This window comes from Plecotus auritus (assembly GCF_963455305.1).
Source record: "Plecotus auritus genome assembly, chromosome: 9".
Classification (NCBI taxonomy): domain Eukaryota; kingdom Metazoa; phylum Chordata; class Mammalia; order Chiroptera; family Vespertilionidae; genus Plecotus; species Plecotus auritus.
The window spans coordinates 77443704-77467808 of record NC_137783.1 but is presented as its reverse complement, the minus strand read 5'-3'; positions in this window follow the sequence as shown (position 1 = coordinate 77467808).

Sequence of the window (24105 nt, the reverse complement as noted above, 5' to 3'; positions counted from 1 at the left end):
CACTTTACAGATTTCAGACTCAAGACTGCAAAGTCACACTTACCCAAATTTCCAGCCTAGCCTGCTGGTCTGCCCTATGGATTTCAAACTTGCCAAGTCCCCATAATTGCATTAGCTAATTCCTTAAAATAAATCTCAATCTCTCTTGGTAGATGATAGATGATGATAAATAGATGATAGATAGATAGATAGATAGATAGATAGATAGATAAATAGATGATAGATAGATAGATGATAGATGATGAAAACAGATAGATAGATAGATAGATAGATAGATAGATAGATAGATAGATATAATAGATAGATAGATAGATATCCTAGTGGATTATCTCTGGAGAACTCAAAATAATACACCTGACTATGATACCACCACTTTTATTTACCTTAGAGGTAAGATGATTGACAACTTACAGGGGTGAAAGGCCTCCAAGTTAGTCACAGCATCTTCCTTGTTTCTGGAGTGAAGATCAGGAAGCTTCTATTTAATGCCACTAGCCTGTTGCCCAGCACAGAGAGGAAGAAAAACCTAGGTGTGCAAGGGGTGTGTCTTCTCTTCCCTAGCACCATTCCCAAACACCTCTAGGTTAAAAGAGAAAGATTGCTTTCTCTGCAAACACAAACAATCCCTCTGGATTTCTCCTAGCACTGTGCAGCCTGCTTGTTGATCCTGCATAACTATTGCTTAGCTCTCTTAGCTGCCCTTCTAATCCATAAGCTTCAATGAACAGTCCCTGTGTCTGATGTCTCCTTACATTGACCCCCCACAATCCCAGAGCCCGGCTCAGGGACCTGGTATTTTGTAGTACTTCATTACTCCTGAAATACAGACTGAAACACTATTCTCCTTTCAGGATGCATCTCCCAGGCCCCATGCAGACCCTTGCATTGTCCCTGAATGACTTTGTGCCCCTTCTCACCTAGAGGGAGAGTTCAGCTGTGTCAGAGACTTCCCACTGTTGGTTTTCAATGTTGCACAGAAAAGTGTCTCTTGAACAAGGTGAACTTAATTTCAGAGTATTGTCAGGGCTCCATCTCTCCCTCATAAATACAGGCTGACAGATTGATCTTAGCTTTGGTTGGGAAGTCAGAGTGGAGACCTGCGTTTTAACCTTTTGTTTAGAACGTGGATCATTTCAGAATGAAAGGTCTATAACTTCCCAAGTGGCATTTTAATCAGAAATGATGTGAAATGAATGTGAATTTCATTCTTCTGTTGAAAATCCTCTAACTAGCTGCTGGGCACAATAATATCTTCTACCTCCTAGTACTTTATATTGTATGAAGCCCTTTCATATACAGTAATAAGTGCTCAGTAAACATTAGCTACTCTTTTCTTTAATCCTGACAATAAACTTGGAAAGTGGTTATTAATATTAAATTGTAAAGTCAGCTCAGAGAGGTAAGGAGGTTGTTCAAGGTTACAAAGCTAGTAATTCAAGGATATATAGTAATTCAAGGATATCTATATGTATCTCTCTCTATATATATATTATAAGATATATATACCTATATTACTGAGTGCTTATTATATGCTAAGCAATCACTAAGAGCTTTGCACGCATATTTTTTAATTCTTGCAATAACCTGTGAAGTAGGCACTATAATCATTCCCATTTTATATCTGCAGAAATTAATAAATAAAGAAGGTAAGAAACTTGCCAAAAGTTGCACAGCTAGTGAGTAGTGAAGCCAGATTTCAACCCCAGGTCCATTGGAGCGCACAAGCTAAACTACTACCCTGTACTGCTTTGTACCTATATAAGCATGCGTGTACATTTGTATGTGAATGCTTGTATGTGCACATTATACTTTACCATGTTTTAAAAAGCAGTAAAACAGCTCATGAAGTAAATAGAGGTGCAGCCAGAAGCTGAGAAGGCCTGGGACTCTCCTGACACCATGGCTGCCTCCCTCAGGGTGTGTGGTGTGGCTCTGCATCAACACCAGTTTCCAGTTAGCTCTGATGACTGGGGCCAGGGAGGACACAGGTCACTGAAATCCAAAAATAATGTGTAAAATACATTTTTTGCAATGCCTGTGTTAAAATATCCTGCTGGAACTGTTCAAAGAAGTCCTGGCGATGTGTCTGAGTTCACTTCATTTCCCTGGCTGTCCTTCCTGGAATAGAGGTTCTAACCAACTCCCAATGACCAGGGCTGGAAAATGGGGAAGGCCTGGGGGGTGAGGGGGAGGCAGGACATGTAAGGGCATCCACAGAGACTGAATAACTGAGGAAACTTTGGCTTCATTATATAAGTTGTTAACAATCTAAGAGAAAAGTGAAAGGAATGGGGGGAGAAGGACAGGTGTGCTTGTCAATGGGGGCCAGTGAGGTTTAATTGATGAAGGATAGGAATCAGCACTTTATCCATGTTGACAGCATTTTTGTTGAAGAGATGACTGACCAAAACAATTAGGAATTGTTGTAACTCAGCTGACCTTTTAACTATATATCACACCTTGACTTCAATGAATGATTCCTGGAACCTGTATCTCCCAGTCACCTGAAAGTTGTTATAAATAACAGGAAATGTTTGAAGGAACTTTGTCAATCTTTGACTGTCTAGCATGCAGTCCTCTATCCCATACCTCTTAGGAATTCCACACTCTGGAGGCTTGGCGTGAACAAATGCCCATCACTCCAAAGGAAGCTAGCGAGTCCCTTAGCTCTTTGTACAGCCCCTGAGTCAGCAGCAGCCACATGTCTTAAGTTCAGTCAGACGCACTCTCCTGTAACTGTGAGTATGAAGTGAAGCACACGGGGCCTCACAGGAGACTGGAGGTCATCTTCTCAGCAGCAGCAGGTCAACTGTCTCCTGCCAATCTCTGGAGCACGGTAGGATCCACTCATGTTCTCACTCTGAATTTTCAGTCTCCTCTTAGCTCCATGAGTCCCAGTGACCCTTCCAACATATTCCCTTTTTGGGTGAAAATTGCCAGATGTTTTCTGTAGATTGCAATCAAGAATTCCAACCAATAAAAGACTGTGTGAATCATCCTATCTAATAAAAGAGTAATATGCAAATTGACCATACATCCGCTACAACCACCAGCCACACCCACCAGCCACACCCACCAGCCAATCAAGAGGGAATATGCAAATAAACCCAACCAAGATGGCTGCAGCCACAGAGAGCAGGAGGGAGGCTTGGGTTTCCCTGGCAATGGAGGAAGCCAAGCTTTCTGCCTGCCCTTGCTGGCCCAGGCCTCCACTCAATGCTACAAATTTTCAATTTTAGAAGATAAATAAATCCCAACAGAAATGGCAGCAGCCACGGAGCTGGAGAGAGCAGGAGGCTAGGGTTGCCCACAGCGATGGAGGAAGCCAAGCTTCTGCAGCCCTGGCATGCTTTGGCCTCTGCTTAAGGCTACAAAGTTTCAGTTATAGAAGATAAATAAATCCCAACAGAAATGGCTGCCACTACGGAGGGAGCAGAAGGCTTGGCTCCGCTCCAGGCTAGAAAGTTTCAATTGTAGAAGATAAATAAATCCCAGATACCAGGGCCTCCGCTTGGTTCGCCAGGGGGCATGGCCGGCCTGCAAACCACCACAGGCCCCTCACCCAGGCCGCCCCACACCCCAAGGGAACCCCCACCCTGATCCAGGACACCCTTCAAGGCAAACCAGCTGGCCCCCACCTGTGCACCAGACCTCTATCCTATCTAATAAAAGAGTAATATGCAAATTGACCATCACTCCAATACATAAGATGGCTGCCCCCATGTGGTCAAAGATCCTGCCCCTATGTTGACAAAAGATGACCACCACAAGATGGCCAGCAGGGGAGGGCAGTTGGGAGGAACCAGGCCTGCAAGAGAGGGCAGTTGTGGGTGACCAGGCCAGCAGGGGAAGACAGTTGGGAGGGACCAGGCCTGCAAGGGAGGGCAGTTGGGAGCGATCAAGCCTGCTGGGGAGGGCAGTTAGGGGTGACCAATCCAGCAGAGGAGGGAAGTTGGGGGTAACCGGGTCTGCAGGGAAGGGCAGTTGGGTGGGACCCAGGCCTTCAGGGGAGAGCAGTTGGGGGGTACCAGGTCTGCAAGGGAGGGCAGTTAGGGGTGACCAGGCCTTCAGGGGAGGGCAGTTAGGGGCAAACAGGCTGGCAGGGGAGCAGTTCGGCATCAATCAGGCTGGCAGGGGAGTGGTTAGGGGGTGATCAGGCTGGCAGGCAGAAGCGGTTAGGGGTAATCAGGAAGGCAAGCAGGCGAGCAGTTGGGAGCCAGCAGTCCTGGATTGTGAGAGGGATGTCCAACTGCCTGTTTAGGCCCGATCCCACTGGGCCTAAATGAATGAATGGCTATTCATTCAACCCCTAAATAGGCAGTCGGACATCCCTTGATGGGTCCCAGATTGGAGAGGGTGCAAGCTGGGCTGAGGGTCACCCCCCCCTCCCCATGCACGAATTTCATGCACCGGGCCTCTAGTCCCATATAATAAAAGGGTAATATGCAAATTGACCCTAACAATTGACCCAGAAACAACCAGTTTAAAATGAAAGAGCAGTGAAAAAGAATGGCTATTCATTCAACCCTTACCAGTACCACAGCCATAAAAACCACAACACAGCCTAAAGCTCTGTATTATTTTTTACCTGCTACAGCCACTCTGTCAGGCACCATCTACTGCAATTCCTATACAATTTGCCTTACATAGATACAGCAGAGGTTCAGCTCGAGAGTCCAAGAAAATGGTTTCCATTGCTAGAAATTCATATTGTTTATTGACTCAGAAATTGGAAAATGTTTATTTGCATTTTAAATTACTACAGTTTAAAAGAAAAGACTTCTCACAGAAATCTTATGAAAGCTCTTCTCAATGATGACCTCTCACAAACAATTCCTGTAAGGTTTAATGAGTGATTTGCATTAGGGCAAGCTGAAGTGAAGATTTTTTTGGAGGCAAACACTCCCACCAGTCCTCTGGGACCTACATAAACAGAATGCAAGTATTAGAAGAATCACTCTTGTTAAATAGATAACACTTTCATAGGCCATCTGGGAACCAAGTAATTGTAACAATATTTCTGGACTAATTCCAATCATTGCTGCTGCAAATCAGAAGGAATGGAAAAGACATCTTCAGTTTCTTAGAACTGCATTATCTTTAATACAGTACAGCAAGAGGAAAGAGATAGTTAAGATCACAACTAAATTTTTACCACTGATTTAGTTTAAATATCACTAAATGAAATTATATATTAAAAAATAATAAGCTAATGTCTTAGAGATCCTCCCTCTTCTTTCTCTCAACTTCTCCTTTCAGGTGACTGAGTCATAGACTCAGAAACTAAGGCAGTGATTGTGTATAGTTGTTTGTGTGACCGGACCAAGGTCACAGTGGCATGGAGAAGGGGAGGAGGAAAGCAACGGGAAGTGTGAAAGGTCAAGCTCAGAGCAAGAAATGGGATTCAAAGACGGGGTGGGCCAGTTATCAATTTATTGCCTCTTATTTCTAAACCTGCCATTTATCACCTGCTTCTGTGATGATGGAACTTGACCCTTCTTAAGTATTTCCCTTTGCAGAGAGCATGAATTACAGTAGAGATTGCAGGTGGAGGGCGGGGGCGGGGGGAGGGTATTGCAGGAAGAAGGGCTTCTCTTTCTGCTTCTGAAGGCTGCTGTTTTGTTTCTTGCTTGCTTCTATCACAAGGCTGCAGTGATATGTGTGAGGAAAAGCCAGTGGCACTCTTCCCCAGCCACTTTCCTGGAACTCTCACTCTCTGGCAAGTTTGCAGCCCCTGACCCTTCCCAGGAAATTATCCCTCTGTGGACCTTTCATTGTGGGCAACATGCACCCCAGGCCTCATGGTGCCCTCATAGTGAGCGGGCTTCACCCTGGACTCCCTCTGTTTGCCCATCCCCAGCACCATCCAGCCATGCCTCAGAGAGTGTTTCCTGCTTGCCTGGTCCTGGAGCAACAGAGAGAACTTGTTCTCCATCCAGTAGAGGGAAACCATATCTTAACCTCCAATGAGGTCTACATCCCAGCATTAGGCAAGGGGCCTCACTTTTAAGTGTGGGCCTTCTGAAGGTATCAGTCCTAGGAGATTCTTTAAAGTTTTCTTTACATATTTACAGTTACTCCCCTATAATAGTAAATAATGCTTTATTTCCAGCTTTCCCCGTGTGGTTTCTGTCTCCAAACTGAAACCTGATTGATAAAGAATTGGTAGAGGGAGTAGTCCCACAAAGATGGAATTTGATGATTGGTTTGGTCATATCCCTATGCTGCAGTGCAGTGCTGAACTCTTTGACAATGGGGAATAGGGTACTAGTTATCCATGGCATATGGTGTCATTATAATTAATTAAGCTATAACCCATGTTTGATTTTGATGAAGTACCAACTAAAACAAGTGCCTTAGGAACCCAAGTGCACTTCATTTTTATGGAAGTAATGATGACTACAAGGACAGTGATTTGGGAATATTTTTTTTTTCTAATGCACTTGAACATTTACAAAAAGAAAATGTCATCTTAGTTCCTTTAACTTTTAGCTTACGTTGCTAAGAGATTCCATGACAGGCTTGAATGGATCCCCTTTTTCTTATAGTCAAGGAGCTAATATTGCTTAAAATAAAATGCACCATTTAATTATGTGGGATACTTAGTTACAACCATAGTTAAATTCACAGTTTTATCACATTTCTCAAGTGGAATTTTAGATGTTTATTGGGAAAGAACACAATTATGAAACTTGGAATGGGAAAATTGGTTGGAATCATATAAAGCTGGCAATCTTGAATCTCCATGTCATTCTAAGCCTCCCTTACCAAGGGAATTATCTTTCTCTCTAGCATCTGAGAACAACAGTGTACCTTTGCTTGGGAAATCCTATAACAACCTAACTTGGGGCAGCAGCCTTTAAAATGAATTATCATTCCCCTCAAGACAAACCACAAACATACTCTGTTGCCATTAGACCTATGGTCAAATTTCACCATGTGCTAAGAGGCCAGAACACCCTATAACCCAGAAAAAAAAATAGCTCGCATACCAAAATAATTGCAAAACTTTGCTATTACATATGAGCAGAAACCCCAGGGAAGATATGCAGAAGTGAATTCTAAGGGTGCTGGACCAAGTGTAGCACTTTGATACAAAGCCAAGGTAGAAATATTGACCATAAAGGGTAACATAGATACTATCACCAGTAATCAAAATGCTTTGACCCACAAGGATATTGGGCAATGGGTTAATTGATCATGGTGTCCCTAGGAATTAAACAGATTGGTAAACTACTAGAGTATTTGTTGACTGATATAATAGAAAAAAAAACCTCTGTATCTTGAGCCAAAAACCTGACTTGAGTTACCAAAGTGAAGAGTCATGGCCTCTCTGTGAATTTTCAGACCTTAATCAATTCATAGGTCCAGAGCCCTTGAACTAAAAGAGAAGCCAAATTAATTTGAGGAAGGACCCTGTGCCACTGTTACAAGTACCTACTGTAAAAAGAACCCTGTAGGCATTTATTAGTGTGAGAGTGCACTGAAGAATGATCCTCTGGTCCTTGAGGGATTATTAGACAATAATTTTGAATTTATGCTAATTACCAAGGACTTAAAATGCCATTATGGCCAAATAACCAAAGTGAGGGCTTATAATCATCAAATAATATATGAAAGCTTAGTTCAAATTTGACTTCCAGTGGGCTCAATTGATCCTCAGCTTGGCTTTCTGATATAAGGGGAGGACCATTATGGTAAGAATGACTAAGTGAAAGCCCTTGGAATATCCCCTCCCCATCAAAATAGTAAATTAGAAGCAATACTGCATACCTATAAAATTTCAGAAATTAATGTCACCATTAAATATTTGAAAATATCAGGAGTGGTGATACCTAGCACATTCCCATTTGACTAACCAGTTAGGCCTATGATGAAGTCAGATGGATATCACCAACCACTCAGTTCCATGGTTCTTATGGCTATCATTTCCTTCACAGTTCTCCAGTACCAGGAATATTATACCAGCCAATGCATCTTCTTTGACAAGATCTATCCTACATCACCACCAGTGATAGCTTTAACAACTGCACTGCTTCAAGGGCTGTTTATTCTCCACCAGCCACTCGTGATGGGTCCTCATTGCCAGCCATTCAGTGAATGATCTATCTCCAAAATGACATTTGTAGTCTGCTTCTTAGAACCACTTCTGATACTTAGATTGGATTCTCTGCAACAGAAACTGAGATACTGAGTCGGTGGGGTGGGGTGGGTGGGATGGGGTGGGGAGGGCTTTTCAGGAAAAAATAACTTTAAGGAAGAAAGGAAGGCAGGATTGGGCAGAAGGAGAAGCTGATGCAGTTGAGTTTTGGAGCTGAGATGTCTTTCAGAGTGTCCCAAATTGAGCCTGCAGGAGGCTGGGCCTTGTCTCCCTACTTCAGCATATTGTTGGCTGTGGAATGCCTTCTGGGAGTTGGGGTAACTTTGGACAAGGTGATTTTGGAGACTGAGAGCAAGTCCAGTAAGGGAAGCAGCTGTGAGTCAGGAACTGAGTGAATCAGATATAAAGCAGGGGTCTGGGTGGGGCACCATAGTGCTTTCTACTCCCATAGCTGCTATCATGTCCTACTGGATATGCTGCCAGCCTGGAACAAATAAGTAGGTTCAATGTCCTTAGTGCCTGAGTTTTAAAAACTGCTTAGCTGGGAAAGCAGGGACTGAGAGTTTTCATCTTTTCAGAATAAAAATTTAATGAGAAAGAGTAATTTAATTTATTTCTTCTTGCCCCTGAAGTTTTGAATGAAAGAGAATTAAAAAGCAGGAAGATGGAAAGGAAAGTGGTTGGTTTGTTGAGTGCTGGAATGTCAGGCCCTATCCTTGGCTCTCTGCCTTTTTGTAGATAAAACAGAAGGTGGAGATGAGTTTTGGCCTGCAGTTTGGTAGACATGACACTCACATTAAATTAAGTTAGTTCATCCTAATATCAAACTTACTACAAGTCCATAGTAATCAAAACAGTATGGTACCAGCATAAAAAGAGGCATATAGGTCAATGGAACAGAATAGAGAGCCCAGAAATAAACCATCTCTTTATGGTCAATAAATATTTGACAAAGAAAACAAGAATATGCAATGGGGTAGTGATGGTTTATTCAATAAATGATACTGGAAAAATTGGACAGATAGATGCAAAAAAATGAAACTAGACTACCTTCTTACACCATACACAAGAATAAACTCAAAATGGATTAAAGACTTAAGTGTAAGTCATGAAACAATAAAAAAATCCTAGAAGAAAACATAGGCAGTAAAATCTCAGACATTTCTTGTAGCAATATCTTTTATGATATATCTCCTTGGGCAAGGGAAACAATAAATAAATAAATAAATAAATAAATAAATAAATAAATAAATAAATGGCACAGCAAAGGAAACCATCTACAAAATGAAAAGACAACCCACTGAATTGGAGAATATATTTGCTGATAGGAAAGAAAAGGAGGAATCACCAGAAAAAGAATTAAATGAAATGGAGGCAAGCAATATGTCAGAGAAAGAATTCAGAGTAATTGTTATAAAGATGCACACCCAGCTGGATGAGAAAATCAACAACATATGTAAGCACCAAGAGGAAATGAAGAACGATATAGCTGCAATAAAGAACACAATGGAAGGTTTTAACAGTATACTAGAAGAAGCGGAGGACCAAATCAGTGAGTTAGAAGACAAGGTAGAAAAACACCTAATCTGAACAGCAATTGGAAAAAAAAAAAGCGGGAGGAGAGTTTAAGGGAGTTTTGGAACAACATGAAATGAAGCAACATCCACCATAATAGGTGTGCCAGAGGTCAAGAAAAGTAGCAAGGAGTAGAACACTTATTTGAAGAAATAATGACAGAAAACTTCCCTGATTTGGGGAAGAAAAAATTAACACAAGCACAGAGAGTTCCAAACAAGATGAATCCAAAAAGACCCACACCAAGACATGTCATAATTACAATGGCAAACGTTAATGACAAAGAAAGAATTTTAAGGACTGCAAGAGAGACAGAAAGTTATCTACAAAGGATCTCCCACTAGACTATAAACTGATTTCTCAACAAAAACACACCAGTCCAGAAGGGAATGGAATGAAGTATACAAAGCAATGCAAAGCAAGGGACTTAATCCAAGAGTACTCTATCCAGCAAGGCTATCAATCAAAATTGAATGTGAAATCAGGTGCTTTGCAGACAAAAAATGTCTAAGGGGGTTTATTACCACCAAGCCAGCAATGCAAGAAATGCTAAAGGGACTGTTGTAAAAAGAAGAAATAAAAAGGGAAGAAGGAACACCGGCATAAAGAATAAAAATGGCAACTAACACATACTATCAATAATAACCTTAAATGCAAATAAATTAAATGCTCTAATTAAAAGACATAGAGTAGCTGAATGGATGAGAAAACATGACCCATATATTTGCTGTCTACAAGAGATCCACCTCAGAACAAAGGACTCAAACAGACTGAAAGTGAAAGGATGAAAAAAAATTTTTTTAGGCAAACGGAAATGAAAAAAAGCTGGGGTAGAAATATTTATATCTGACAACAGAGAACTCAAAGTGAAGGCCATAAGAAGAGATAAGGAAGGCCACTTCATAATACTAAAGGGATCAATACAACAAGAGGATATAACTCCTAAACATATATACACCCAATATAAGAGCACCCAAATACATTAAAAAAAAAAACAAAAAAAAACCTTCTGGAAGATACCAAAGGGGAGATAGACAGCAATCCTATCTAATAAAAGAGTAATATGCAAATTGACCATCACTCCAACACACAAGATGGCCGCCCCCATGTGGTCAAAGATGGCCATCCCCATATGGACACAAGATGGCTGCCACAAGATGGCCATCAGGGGAGGGCAGTTGTGGGTGATCAGGCCAACAGGGGAGGGCAGTTGGGAGGACCAGGCCTGCAGGGGAGGACAGTTGGGGGGGACCAGGCCAACAGGGGAGGGCAGTTGGGGGTTACCAGGTCAACAAGGGAGGGCAGTTAGGGGTTACCAGGCTGGCAGGGGAGGGCAGTTGGGGAGGACCAGGCCTGCAGAAGAGGGAAGTTGGGAGCAACCAGGCCAGCAGGGGAGGGCAGTTTGGGGGGACCAAGACTGCAGGGGAGGGCAGTTGGGGGGGACCAGGCCTGTAGAGGAGGGCACTTGGGGGCAACCAGGTCTACAGGGGAGGGCAGTTAGGGGTAACCAGGCCACCAGGGGAGAGCAGTTAGGGGCAATCGGGCCGGCAGGGGAGCAGTTAGGCATCGATCAGGCTGGCAGGGGCGTGGTTAGGGGGTGATCAGGCTGGCAGGCAGAAGCAGTTAGGGGCAATCAGGCAGGCATACAGGCGAGCGGTTGGGAGCCAGCAGTCCTGGATTATGAGAGGGATGTCCGACTGCCCACTGGGATCGGGCCTAAACGGGCAGTCAGACATCCCTTGAGGGGTCCCAGATTGGAGAGGATGCAGGCTGGACTGAGGGACACTCCCCTCCTGTGCACGAATTTCATGCACTGGGCCTCTAGTACAATCATATTAGGGAACTTTAATACCCCATTGACATCACTGGATAAATCTTCTAAACAAAAAAAATCAACAAAGAAACAGTAATTCTAAGCAACTCACTAGATCAGATGGAACTAATTGACATGTTCAGAACATTTAACCCCAAAGCAACAGAATACACATTCTTCTCGAGTGTACCTGGGACATTTTCAAAGATAGACCACATATTAGGGACACAGGAAAAGTCTCTTCAAATTCAGGAAGATAGAAATCATATCTTCTCAGATCACAATGGTGTTGACGAAAATAAAAAAGGCCACATGCTAATCTGAAAGCTCAGGGGAGGCCTGCATGGCAGTCTTGCAAACTTAAAGACCTAAAGTAATCAAAAAGAATGGTCTGAAATTAAAACTTTAACTAAAAGCAGTTATGGTGGTAGTCATGTCTTAGGCTGGAATTTTCACTGACAAGGTCAATTTTTACCTTAACTGAGCTTATTGTCTTTTTGCATCTAACATATCTATGAAATGTCAGTCACTTGTAACTTCCTTTTTTCCCCTGACCCCTGAGGCACAACCAAACGTGCTGGGCACCCGGTCTTAGACCATAAATTCCTTCATTGTTATTGTTATCATGTTAATTATTTACTGTTAACTATCCTGTACTCACCTAAGTAATGTGTCTATCATTTTACTTTTTATCCAATCCCAGAGGTTTCCCCACTTTGCTTTTTCCTGCCTCTCTAATCTATCGCCAATGGATTTCATGTAACCCACTTACATCTTCTCCTTCGATGTAAGATATAAAACAAGGTGAAAAATCACCATTCTCTGGAGCATTATCCCAGTCCATTGAGATTCTGCTTCCTGGCAATTGTCAACAGTTTGGCTCAAATAAACTCACAAAAATTAAAAAAAAAGAACCTTGATAGAGACAGCTATATAACTAATGGGCAATAGTGCCCATAGCAGGGGCTCATTTAAAGAAAAAAGATTTGGTGACCTGAGTGAGTGAAGGAAATGTCATATGTCAAGGTCAGCTAATAAGTATATTCTGAGGAGGATACTGAAGATTAATGTCTTACCCTTTGTCTTTTTAAGGAGCGCTTCATTATTCACCATTGGTGAACTCAGTTATCTGTTGCCCCATACAAGATGGCACATTTTAGACAGACATGAGGGACAGTGAGGCCCTGATGCCTGTCCCCAAGCTCTAGGGCAGGGCACAACAATGCCAGAGGTTGAACTCCAGTTTGGCTCCAGAAATCTCTATTCCTTAGAGCTCCATCCCCCTGTTCTGACATCCTTTATTCACATGCTATCTAGGCTCTTCCTACAATGGTGTTACCCAGACCTGGCCTCCCAGATCACCTGCAGAGGTGGAGTGGGTAGAGATGGTGGAGCAGGAATGTGGGAGACAATTTATGTCAAATCAGGCAAAAGACACTTCAAAACCTAACCATGGGGTCTTTCACTTAACACATTCGAAAGTTTCTTGGAAAATGTGACTCGAAGTGAAACAACAGGTAACAAAACTAATTTTAACACAGGCTAATTGATATAAGTATGAGTTAAGTTTCTACCACATATTTCTGATCACAAAAACATCACCAAACTTCTAAATAAAGAGTCGAAACACCTCTAATATTAAACAGTGAAATGTGAGCTATACCTGCACTTAAGAATGACGAATAAAAAGAAGATAATTATTTTCCATCCAACCTATTCTAGTTCAGGATCATGGGTAGCCATAACCCATCCCCACATCTCAGGGTGCAAGATGGGATCAACCCAGGACAGGACATAGGAGCCCTTCTATCGCAGGGCCACTCACACCTCCTCACACTCACTCAGATTGGGACAAGTTAGATTATTCTAGTTTACCTGACTGGCACTTCTTTGGGATGTGGGAAGAAACCAGAACACCTGGAGAAAGCCCATGGAGTCCTGGGAGAATGTCTAAACTACACAGACAGTGACCCCCAAAGGGAATCTATTTTTTCTCATCAATGTTATAGTAAAACAAAGTTAAATAAATTACCATTATTTTAGAACTTGCTCTATTAAATTTGCAGGCTCCACTAAGCAGGTGTTATTGCTACCAATCGTAAGCCCATTGTTCAAGACTTTATTGATAGTAATTTCCAAGTTGCATCCAGCAGGAAACTCAGATATAGGTTATTTACTGAGTCAACTTTAAGTAATGTTCTTTTGATTTAGTCTGGGAGTCCATGATTTTAATACATGATTTGTCACAAAACTTAAAGGCATGGTCCAATTAAGTACAATGCTCAAAACATAAATTTGAAAATGTGAAAAAAAATGTTAGCATTTATTGCTATTTTAAAATTCCCATTCATATCTTTCTACTATGTGATTACCTGCAAACCAATTAAGCTGTGGTTTGTGTTGTTACATTTTCTTTTACACTATTGCACAGAATGATATAATTCTGTGAGTCATCTTGGAAAATAGGTGGTAAACAATATACCATTAGCAAGAAATAAATTCAAAAGGAGCCAGCAGAAATACAGGTAAATGCTCAGTTCTTTTTCTCCTTATCTCTTCTTTCACCTCATCTCAGTTGAATGAAGGGGGTGGGGGTTTGCGGGGAGCGAATTCCTGAATTCTAAATCTTTCTTTGTACTCAAAGACTTCCAACAGGAAACAACAGGGAGTTGTCCAAGACAGTAGTGAAATATCTGTGACCAGAGTTGTTTAAACACAGACTGGAGTTATTGGTAAAGATGCTAATTTGACACAAATGTGGAGGTTCAGCTGAAGATTGGAACCAGTAATTGAAAAGTAATTGGAAATTCAGGAAGTACTCTTTACTTCATATTGTATCTCTGTTTTCTGTTGCACATCTGCTTCATATTTCTGATTTTGCAGGTTGGCTCCCAGAACAGGGTAGATGAACCATCACTTCCAAGATTGTCAACTCCATTCAAGAAAGTAGTCCAGACTGGGATTGCAATAACTTTATTCACATTCTGTTTGTGGATGGGGGGCTCTGATTGGCCCAGCTGGTTGCCTAAGTCCAATCAGTATCAGTTTGGTAAGGAATCACATTGTACTCACCCAGCTACTTAGGGTCCTACTTAGGTTGGAGTACAATTTATAGACAGAAGGGGAAATTTCATTGGGCTGAGAAGACAACCCCAAATCATCTACTATACTGGGTAAGCACTTGGAAAGAATATTTGTGAGAATCAAGCATCAGATGTGGTTTTCAACTAAATAATTTTTCAGGCATCCTCTGATGTGACCATTGTAAGAATATGATTGACAAGGAAATATGAAGGAAATGCAAGAGCAGGGACAGCCCTTGGATTGTGCCTACCTTAGTGACATTTTGAAGATTAGCTGTTTTAGTAAGAACTTTGAAGATGAAAGGGGATGAAAATGGCATTAAGTCATTACTACAAATTTCTGTGAAAACAGGTTGAGAGATGAGTTAGTCTCAGAACTGTAATGATGTAATGACATTCACTGAAGAATTGCCTTAGCTGTGTTTTACTGGAGACATCTTGAACTCAGAGAAGACTTACTAGAAGGCCCAAGAAACAAGAGTTCTGAAAGGAGAGGAAACTAGGATTTTAGCATTACCAAAGAACCCTGAGATTAGATCTCCATACTAATTCAATACGTATATCAAGTGTCAGCCTTCAAAAATGGGGTGTCAGGGTTGGGAAAGGACATGTGGACGATGTATTCTCCCTTCCTCATTGTACAGATGAGAAACTTAAAGCCTACAGCTAGGTAATGGCATAACTGGTGCTATCATTTGGTTTTCTTACCCCAGTTTCAGTTGCATAGCATATAAGAAATTCCTCTGCATGATGCAATATGTTATTTGGAAGATTTTGAGAAGCTTTTCTCAACAACTTGAAAATATTTTCTGCACTAGCCTGTTGCTCATGCAAGGAGCCACACCAGTTCTTCACTTCTGTTAATCGCTATTTTCCTCTGCTGGATCTCTTTTAAAATGGAAGTACAGCAGTTCTTCCAATAGCGTTCTTTTGTTCAATGTTATTTCATTATAACGTTAATAAAAAAATCAATTTCCAGCTTGGGCCACTGTCTGTGTGGGGTTTTCATAGTCTCCCCATAGCTACATGTTTTTCCTCTAGGTCCTCCTGTTTTCCTCTACATCCCAAAGATGTGCATGTGAGGTTGCCTGGTGTATAATGTTGTCTCAGTCTGCGTGAGCATGGGTGAGGCTGTGAGTGTCCCCCGCAATGGAAGTGCATCTCTCCAGGGTGGGTTTCTGCCTTGCACCTGAATAACTGGGACATGCTCCAGCCACCCACCCCCTGAACTGGAATATGTGGGCTGGAAAGAAATTATCTTACTTGTTTTTATTCACCTTTCTTAAGTGCATATAGTTCACCTTTATTTCAATGTTTAATATTAGAAGTGTGTGTTCAGTCTTTATTTAGAAATTTGGTGATGTTCTTATGACCAGAAATATGCCAAAGGAACTTAACTCTTATTTATATCAATTGGCTATAATAGAATTGGTTTTGTTATATGTCCTCTTGCTTAAAGTCTCAGTTTTCAGGAACCTAAGGTAACATTAAGTGAAGAGTTATTGTATTGCAAGAACAGGTAATGGATTGATTTAACAGCCCATTATTATGTTTATTTGAATAACAAAGTCAATGGATTCAGTAGTCACATAAATAGAATACTGACTCTCAGCTCTGTCATTCATTTCCTTGTAGGACTTTTTCCAAATTATTTCTATCTGGAGTATCAGTTTGATCATCTTTAGAATGAAAAGATACAGTATTGATCTCATAAAGTAGGTAGGATTAAATAAAATAATACATGCAAAGCCTAACCTGGCTCATAAGAAGCACTGAATAAATTATGTATCAATAGTAAATGCTCAATAAATAGTAGGCACTATCATCCTCATCTTTACCATTGTCACCATCACCATCATTTCTGTAGATGAGTTTAATTGGGACAATTTCTTTCCAGTGGAGGATGGGACTGCTATAATAGGAGAAGGGAGTAAGAAGAAAAGTGTTGTATTTTCTGGGAGACTCAGAACACTAAAGGAAAACTTTATACTTCATAGTTTGGCAGATGATCAACTTGCTTTTGTTGACCAAATAAAAACTCTCATGGATTCATGGCTTAAAAATGTTTAAGTCACTTTAATTTAAGTCTTTAATGTTATGTTTATATCAAAGTTTCCATCAATCACTTTTCAATCATTTGATTCTCAAGAAATATTTAAAAAAAAACCACAATACATAGCCTGCCTATATTTTTATACAACCTATGGAAGCAAAAATGATTATATGTTCTTCTCATTGTTTTTACAGCAAATAAAGTGTTTTTAGAGCTTGTTTTTCAATTTGAGCATGGAAAGCTTTGAGAAACTTTGGTTTCATGGTTAGCCAAAGGTCTGAGAACCTACTAAATGGCCCTGTGTCAATCATATCTGACTTGAGGAGTTGCAGATAACTAATGAGGTCAGTCCAAGGCTAGTTCTTCACCGTACCATGGAACCCAACGGACCAAATTTGGTTGTTGGGAACCAGGCAAAGAGAAGGTGAAGCTAATGCATTTTATGTATTTGATACTTGTTGATTCTTATGTTCTTCAAACTTTTATGGCCACCCTCAGTTTTGGAGTATATTCTTGGCCTCCCACTGAAGCGTTGAGTATCTGGAATCATAATCACTGCATGAATCAAAATTGCTGCATCTTCTTTTCTCTAAATCCAACTATTTTCATATTTTTCAGCAAAACATTTATGCATATAGGATATTCAAAAGTGAAAGAACTTGTTTTATTCCCAGCTCTATATTGGCCCATAATGCCTTCTGGGTTTTCCAGACCTGGTGAGCCCTTCTGTTGGCAAATATTTATGTGACTCCTTTTGCCCCTTCAACAGAGTCTGTATCTAGAGGTGGACTAAATAAAAGACCTCTACTTGGGCTCTTTTCTTCAGGCCTACATCCTGATATTAGTCCTCTGGATCTTACCACTCTACCAGTGACAAAAGAAAATGGAAAGGAATGAAGAAACAAAAGCTTTTCATCTATATTCTCTGTGAGACCTAGAAAAAGTTTGCCTAAGATATGTTCTTCATGCCTTCTCTCCTAGACTCTGTTCTGGTCCTAGGCCTTCCAGGTGTTCATTCTAGACAAAAGGCATCCTAGGCATAGCTTACCACCTCAGTCAAATGTGAACAAAAAGTAGATGAAAAGATAAGGAATCTACAAGTGTCAAGAAAACAGCCCTCAGTTGTAATAATGAGATTATTGCTCTTCCAAATTGGAAGACTTCTCCCAAAACATGGTGTCCAGTGATTTTCCTGGAAGTCCATTCAATTTTTCACTTATATAGAAGCCAAAATGCTCCAACTGGCAGCTGCTCCAAGACTGAATAGTTGAGTGGTGAGATCCTCCAGTAGAGGAGACCTTTCCCATTTGTCATGCCAAGGAACCTGATATTTTACCCGAGGAGAATATACGGCAAAGTGGAAAGTGTGCTGGACTAGGAGGGGGAATCTGAGTTTAAGCCACAGCTCTAATATTTATTCCCTGAGTGACTGGGATTAAATCACTTAAAATTCCTGGGTCTCAGGTTTCTTATCTGCAAACTGAAGCTAAAACCTGCTCTATAACACTTAGCTGTTATGTGGATAAATGTGATAATAAGTGAAAATACTCAATAAGCAATGTGTGTGTGTGTGTGTGTGTGTGTGTGTGTGTGAGCTCTGACTTCTGGCTCATTGCCCTATCAGCTAAATCAAATAGCCTTTCACTCAGTTTTCCATGGATTGTCGGGACAACAAAAGGTTTGCTGAGAGTTAAATACTGATTCCTTTCAGTGCACGCTTTACAGAAGTTTCCCAAAGCTGTTCTCAACCAAAAAGTTGTTTGCTCACTCATTACTGTAAATTCTCTTGATTTTGGTACAATGAACATGTTTTCACTGTTTTTCTCCCATTCCACCCAACTTGTTACCTTCTAGTAAAGACTGTCCTAGCCTCATCACTCAAATAGGATCCCCACAGGGATTGTGCATATATGACAAAAACTGGGTATCCGAAACATTCCCTACAAAATGTCAAATGTGAATCAAGGAGCAGGAGTTCCTTCCTACTGTGTAACATTGGCTGGTACTAGGAGTATGTGATGGTAATGGTCTAAGGGCATGATAAGCAGCCAACATGCAGAGAGAAGCAGATGTGTTTTAAGTATAAAGCTCCCACAGTGGTACCTGGCACTACTTTGCCTAAGCCAGATTCATCCTGCCTTTCCTCAGGTCTGATTCACAAACCTATAGCCTCTTATAGTCTTAACCTTATTAGCATTAAGTTTCTGTCATTTGCAAATTTTAAAACTACTTCACTATGTACCCTAAGTTACAATCAGAGAATTTGTTATTTATAATACATTTTAGTGGGCTCTCTTGATGCCTGTTGTTGAGCACATATGTTATTTTTAAAATGGCTCCCACATATTTTGACATTTCTTTCATCAAAAGATAGGTTTATGATCCCTTCTCTAAGCAGCCTTGTGATTGTTTCAACCAACAGAATATGGCAGACAATGATGCTAGTGTTTCTGAGGCTAGTCAGAAAGGGTCACTAGCTTCTACCTGGACCTGTAGAGCACTCATTTTGGGGGAGGCCAAACATCATGTAAGAAGTCCAGTTATTCTGAGACACCATGCTGGAGAGGCTACATGTAGGTGTGCTGGTTAACAGCCCCCTTTCAGCTCCCAGCTGACAGCCAGTAACCTCTGCCAGTCATATGACTGGGCCATCTGGGAAGTCCAGATCAGTGCAGGCTTCAAAGGCCTGAAGCCTACTGACATCTGGCTGCTACCACCAGAGGGACTTGAGAACTGCCCCACCCACCTCTTTCCAAATGCCTGACCAACAAATCTTGAGAGAGAGAAACAGAAGTTGATTAAAACTCTTAAATTCGGGGCAAATTCTTATGCTTCAATAATAATCAGAACAACATACTGGTATAACATAAAGAACTGAGATCTGGGAGACTATTTACAAAACTGAGATCAAATCTCCCCTTACAGAAATTAATGGCATCTGAAAAGCCCCCACAATGTGTTAGTACATCACTGGCTCTCAATAAGCATTTCTCCCCTCTAACATCCTCCCAATAATGAAGGTAATCTAAATGAAAAGAGATTTTATAGGCTGTAGATGTTTTATCAATATTAGCTACTTTTCTTTTTGGACGCACTGTCCAAAAAGTGTATTCCCAGAATACCCAGTAATCATAATCCTTTTTTTTTTTTTAATTCTCACCGGAGGTTATTTTTCCATTGATTTTAGAGAAAGTGGAGGAGAGAGGCAAAGACAGAGAGAAACACTGATGTGAGAGAAACACATTGATTGGTTGCCTCCTGCTTGCGCCCTGACCAGGGCCTAGGCAAGGTAGGATCCTGCAACTGAGGTCCGTGCCCTTGAATGGAACTGCACCCGGGACGCTTTGATCTGCAGGCTGATGCTCTATCCACTCAGCCAAATTGGCTAGGGCAGTGGTCGGCAAACTCATTAGTCAACAGAGCAGCAAACCACGGCTCGCGAGCCTCATGTGGCTCGTGAGCCACAGTTTGCCGACCACTGGGCTAGGGCCATTATGCTTATTTTGTTGTTGGATCATTATCCAGAGACTTTTCTTTAGTGTTCACAAGTTTTTACTAACTGTCATGTTCACATTAATGTTCCATTTTCTTTAACTCTTTAATGAGTTACTTAAAGACAGACAATATTTGTTAGAATCTTCTTTTAGCTCCATAAGTAGACCAAAAAAACATAAATGCTTGTTGAAGTTCAATACCAGATATTTGAATTTTCAATGGTAGGAGAAAATCATGTTCTTAATTAGAATCAAAACACAGAGAAAGACAAATGCCTTATGATCTCATTTATATGTGGAGTATTAAACAAACAAACAAACAAATAACAAAAACCCAACCTCACAGAACAGGGAACAGATTGGTGGTCACCAGAGGCAGGGCATAATGGGTGGGCAAAATGTCTTGAAGAGGGTCAAAAGGTACAAACTTCCAGTTATAAAATAATTTCTGGAGATATTATGTACACATGATGACTATCTATAATAACAATAGAGGAATATGCAAATTGCCCGGGATGCCATCATAGTAACAGTAACGACCAGCAGGCTGCCTGGGGCAACCAGGCCAGCAGGGGGGTTCGTAAGGGACGACCAAATGACTGAACAGCAGGCTGCGTGGGGCAACCAGGCTAGCAGGGGGACAGTTGGGGGTGACCAGGCTGGCAGGGGGGAATTGAGGGGTGACCAAGCTGGCAGGAGGGGCAGTTGGGAGTGACCAGGCCAGCAGGGGGGGCAGTTAGGGGTGACCAGGCCAGCAGAGGGGAGTAGTTGAGGGCAACCAGGATGGCAGGAGGGGCAGTAGGGGTGACCAGGCTGATGGGGGGGGGCAGTTGGGGATGACCAGGCTGCCAGGGGGGCAGTTAGGGGTGATCAGGTTGGCAGACAGAGGCAGTTAGGGGTGATCAGACTGGCAAGGGGGGCAGTTAGGGGCAATCAGGCAGGCAGGCAGATGAGCAGTTAGGAGCCAGCAATCCTGGATTGGAGAGGGTGCAGGCTGGGCTGAGGGACACCCCCTCCCATGCACGAATTTTGTGCACCAGGCCTCTAGTAATTAATAATACTGTATTGCACACTTGAAAGTTCCTAGATTTTTCAAAGTTCTTATCATCAGTAAAAAAGTTGTTGTTTTTTACAGCAAACATCTTTATATATAAGTAGAAAGAGTACACTCTAAACTGATAAAAAATATAGTGTAGTAAATACATAAACTAGTAACATGATTGTTTAATATAAATACCAAGTATTATGTACTCTACATGATTGAATGTGCTATATTTTTATATGACTGGCATAGGTTTATTTACACCAGCATCACCCCAAACACATGAGTAATGCATTGCACTATGACATCACAGTGGCTACTACATTACAAGGTGACAGGAATCTTTCAGCTCCATTATAATTTCAAGGCACCAGTGTCAGGTGGGAGTATGGTCCCTTGGTGACTGAAACATTATTATGCAGTATGTGACTCGTGTGTGTGTGCGTGTGTGTATTTCAGTGACTAATGCTCACTAACAGAATTGAAACACTCAAGAAAACAGGGCATTATAAGCAAGAATGGTAGAAACAGCCAAAAGTGGAAACAGTCCAACAAAAGCCTTAGAAATGGAAATTCTTAGATATAGACTATAAAACAACTCTATTTACAATATTCAGAAACATAAATGCTGCACTTGAAAATTTTGACAGGGAACTGGAAACTATAGAAAATAACATAACTTTATTTTTTAAAGATCCAAATAGAAATTCTCAAACTGTTAAATATAATCATTGACGTTAAAGAACCCAATGACTGGGTTCACAGCAGATTATCACAGCTGACGTGCTACAGTGAGAATTAGTGAACTGGAGGATATGTCAGAAAAGAACTATCCAGAATTCAGCTTCAAAAATGGGAAAATATTAAAAAGAGGATGCATTCAAAAGGTCTAACATATATTTAATTTGGCATCCAGAGTGGAACGAGATATTGGAACAAAGGCAATATTTGAAGAGATAATAGCCAAGAATTTTCTAGAACTGATGACTGATATCAACTCAGTTTCAAGATTCCAACCAACATAATTAAAAAAAAAAAATCCACACTTCAGTGCAACGTAGAGAAGATATAAGCAATGAAAACCAAAGTGAAATCATGACCCTAGGGCATCTGTGGCAGACTCTGGCATTCTTCCCACTTTCTCAGAGCCTCAGCATGGGTCTTGCTGCTTTCCCACTTGCCCCACTCTCCTCCAGTGAGTGGCAACCTACATCAAGTTTTTGTTTGTTTGTTTGTTTAAAGTATTACATATAGTATTACATATGTCTACTTTTCCTCCCATTGACCTTCCCCACCCCCATCTACTCCCACCCCCAGCACATGTCCTCACCCCCCTAGTGTCTGTATCTATTGGTTATGATTATATGCATGCATACAAGAAGTTTTTTAAATATAAGCTGTGATTTAAAAATTACAATTTAAAAAGTAAATTAAAAAATGTTTTTTGTAACTATGTATGGTGATGAACATTAACTAGGCTTATTGTGGTGATCTTTCTGCAGTACCTAAAGTAATGAATGATTATGTTGTATACCTGAAATTATATTTTTATTGAAAAAAATGTATCCAAGGGTTTCCATTCATTTTCTAAAATCTCAGAAAGAACACCTTATGTTCTTTGTCCTTGTCCATCCCTCCCCCGCAAAAGAACAGAAAAAAAAGAACATCATTTTGTTCCTTATATACTGTCTTCCTGTTCTACTAGTTTATGATTTTTTCTTTTGTCTAAGATGTGAAAGGAAACTATCATGATTTCTCTTTGCTATCAAGTATTCAAGACTTCTGATGAGAAAACCACATAATCCAGAGAACCTGACAGTAATCATAACAAAAATTTCTTTCTCAAGTAAAAAATCCCTAGATATAAAAAAAAAATCCAAAAGACACACACACAAAAAAGAAAATGGATATATGTAATTAGACTAAGATAATGATACATCTCCTAGTTCTCTCTAGCTCTTGGACTCTTTAAGAAGTTAGAGATATTTCATGATGGGTATTAGGACTCTATTTGTGGAATTTATTTTTCATGGTTCAGTGATGAAAACAATAAATTCCACACATAGATTTCAAGTTGGTCAATCATTTTGGCTCTGGAAAGTTAATCTCCTGAGCAATGAGCTCTGTACATGCCTGGAAAGGTTCAAGACAACAATGACATGTGAGAGCAAAGTATCCAAGTCCTGCGCAATTCTGATCCTCATAACACCAAATGGGATTTGGGGGAGGGGGAGAGGGAGAGCCAGAAGTTATTTTAGTTGTTATTCTATTACAGCTCTTTCTTCTTTCTGTTATTGCTGCCAAAGGCTATGCTGGCAGTACATGGGGATTTTCAGTGTTTACATCAACTGGTATTAATAAAGGAATCCTGACTTAAACTTAGCCTTTCTCCCAGACACAGCTCAATGTTGTAATAGATCCTGGTGACAGCACTGATTCAATAGGCTGGTTGCCCCCTTAGGCACAGAGTCATAGAGCTATAAGGAATGAATACAAAATAATTACTCTCCCCCTTGATTTTAGGTAGGACCAGACCCAAACCATCTCCAATACAGGTAATTTGCCCTAGTTCAGAAAAGTTACGGCCACAGAACTGAGCATCTCCTTTAGCAATTAAATTTAGTTTTACAATCTTTATACCTAACTTTATCCTTCCCTCCAGAGAATCCCATCACTGTGTGCTCTAGTTTCAAAGTTTTTCTCCTTTTCTGCCTATAGTGAATTTCACATATGGTTGTTAGGTCATTGTTAAGTCACTTCTCAGACGTTAAGTTGAGAAGTCCTAATCCCTTTCATATTTCTAGGTGTCCTTACCTATAAAAATCTGTTATGTGCATGTTTTACTTCTATGAAATACCTCACCATACCAATAGAACTCTTATTGACTAGAACTATCATCCCCACCTAGGGAGTCTACTTCATTTATGCCTCAGTAACAAAAAAA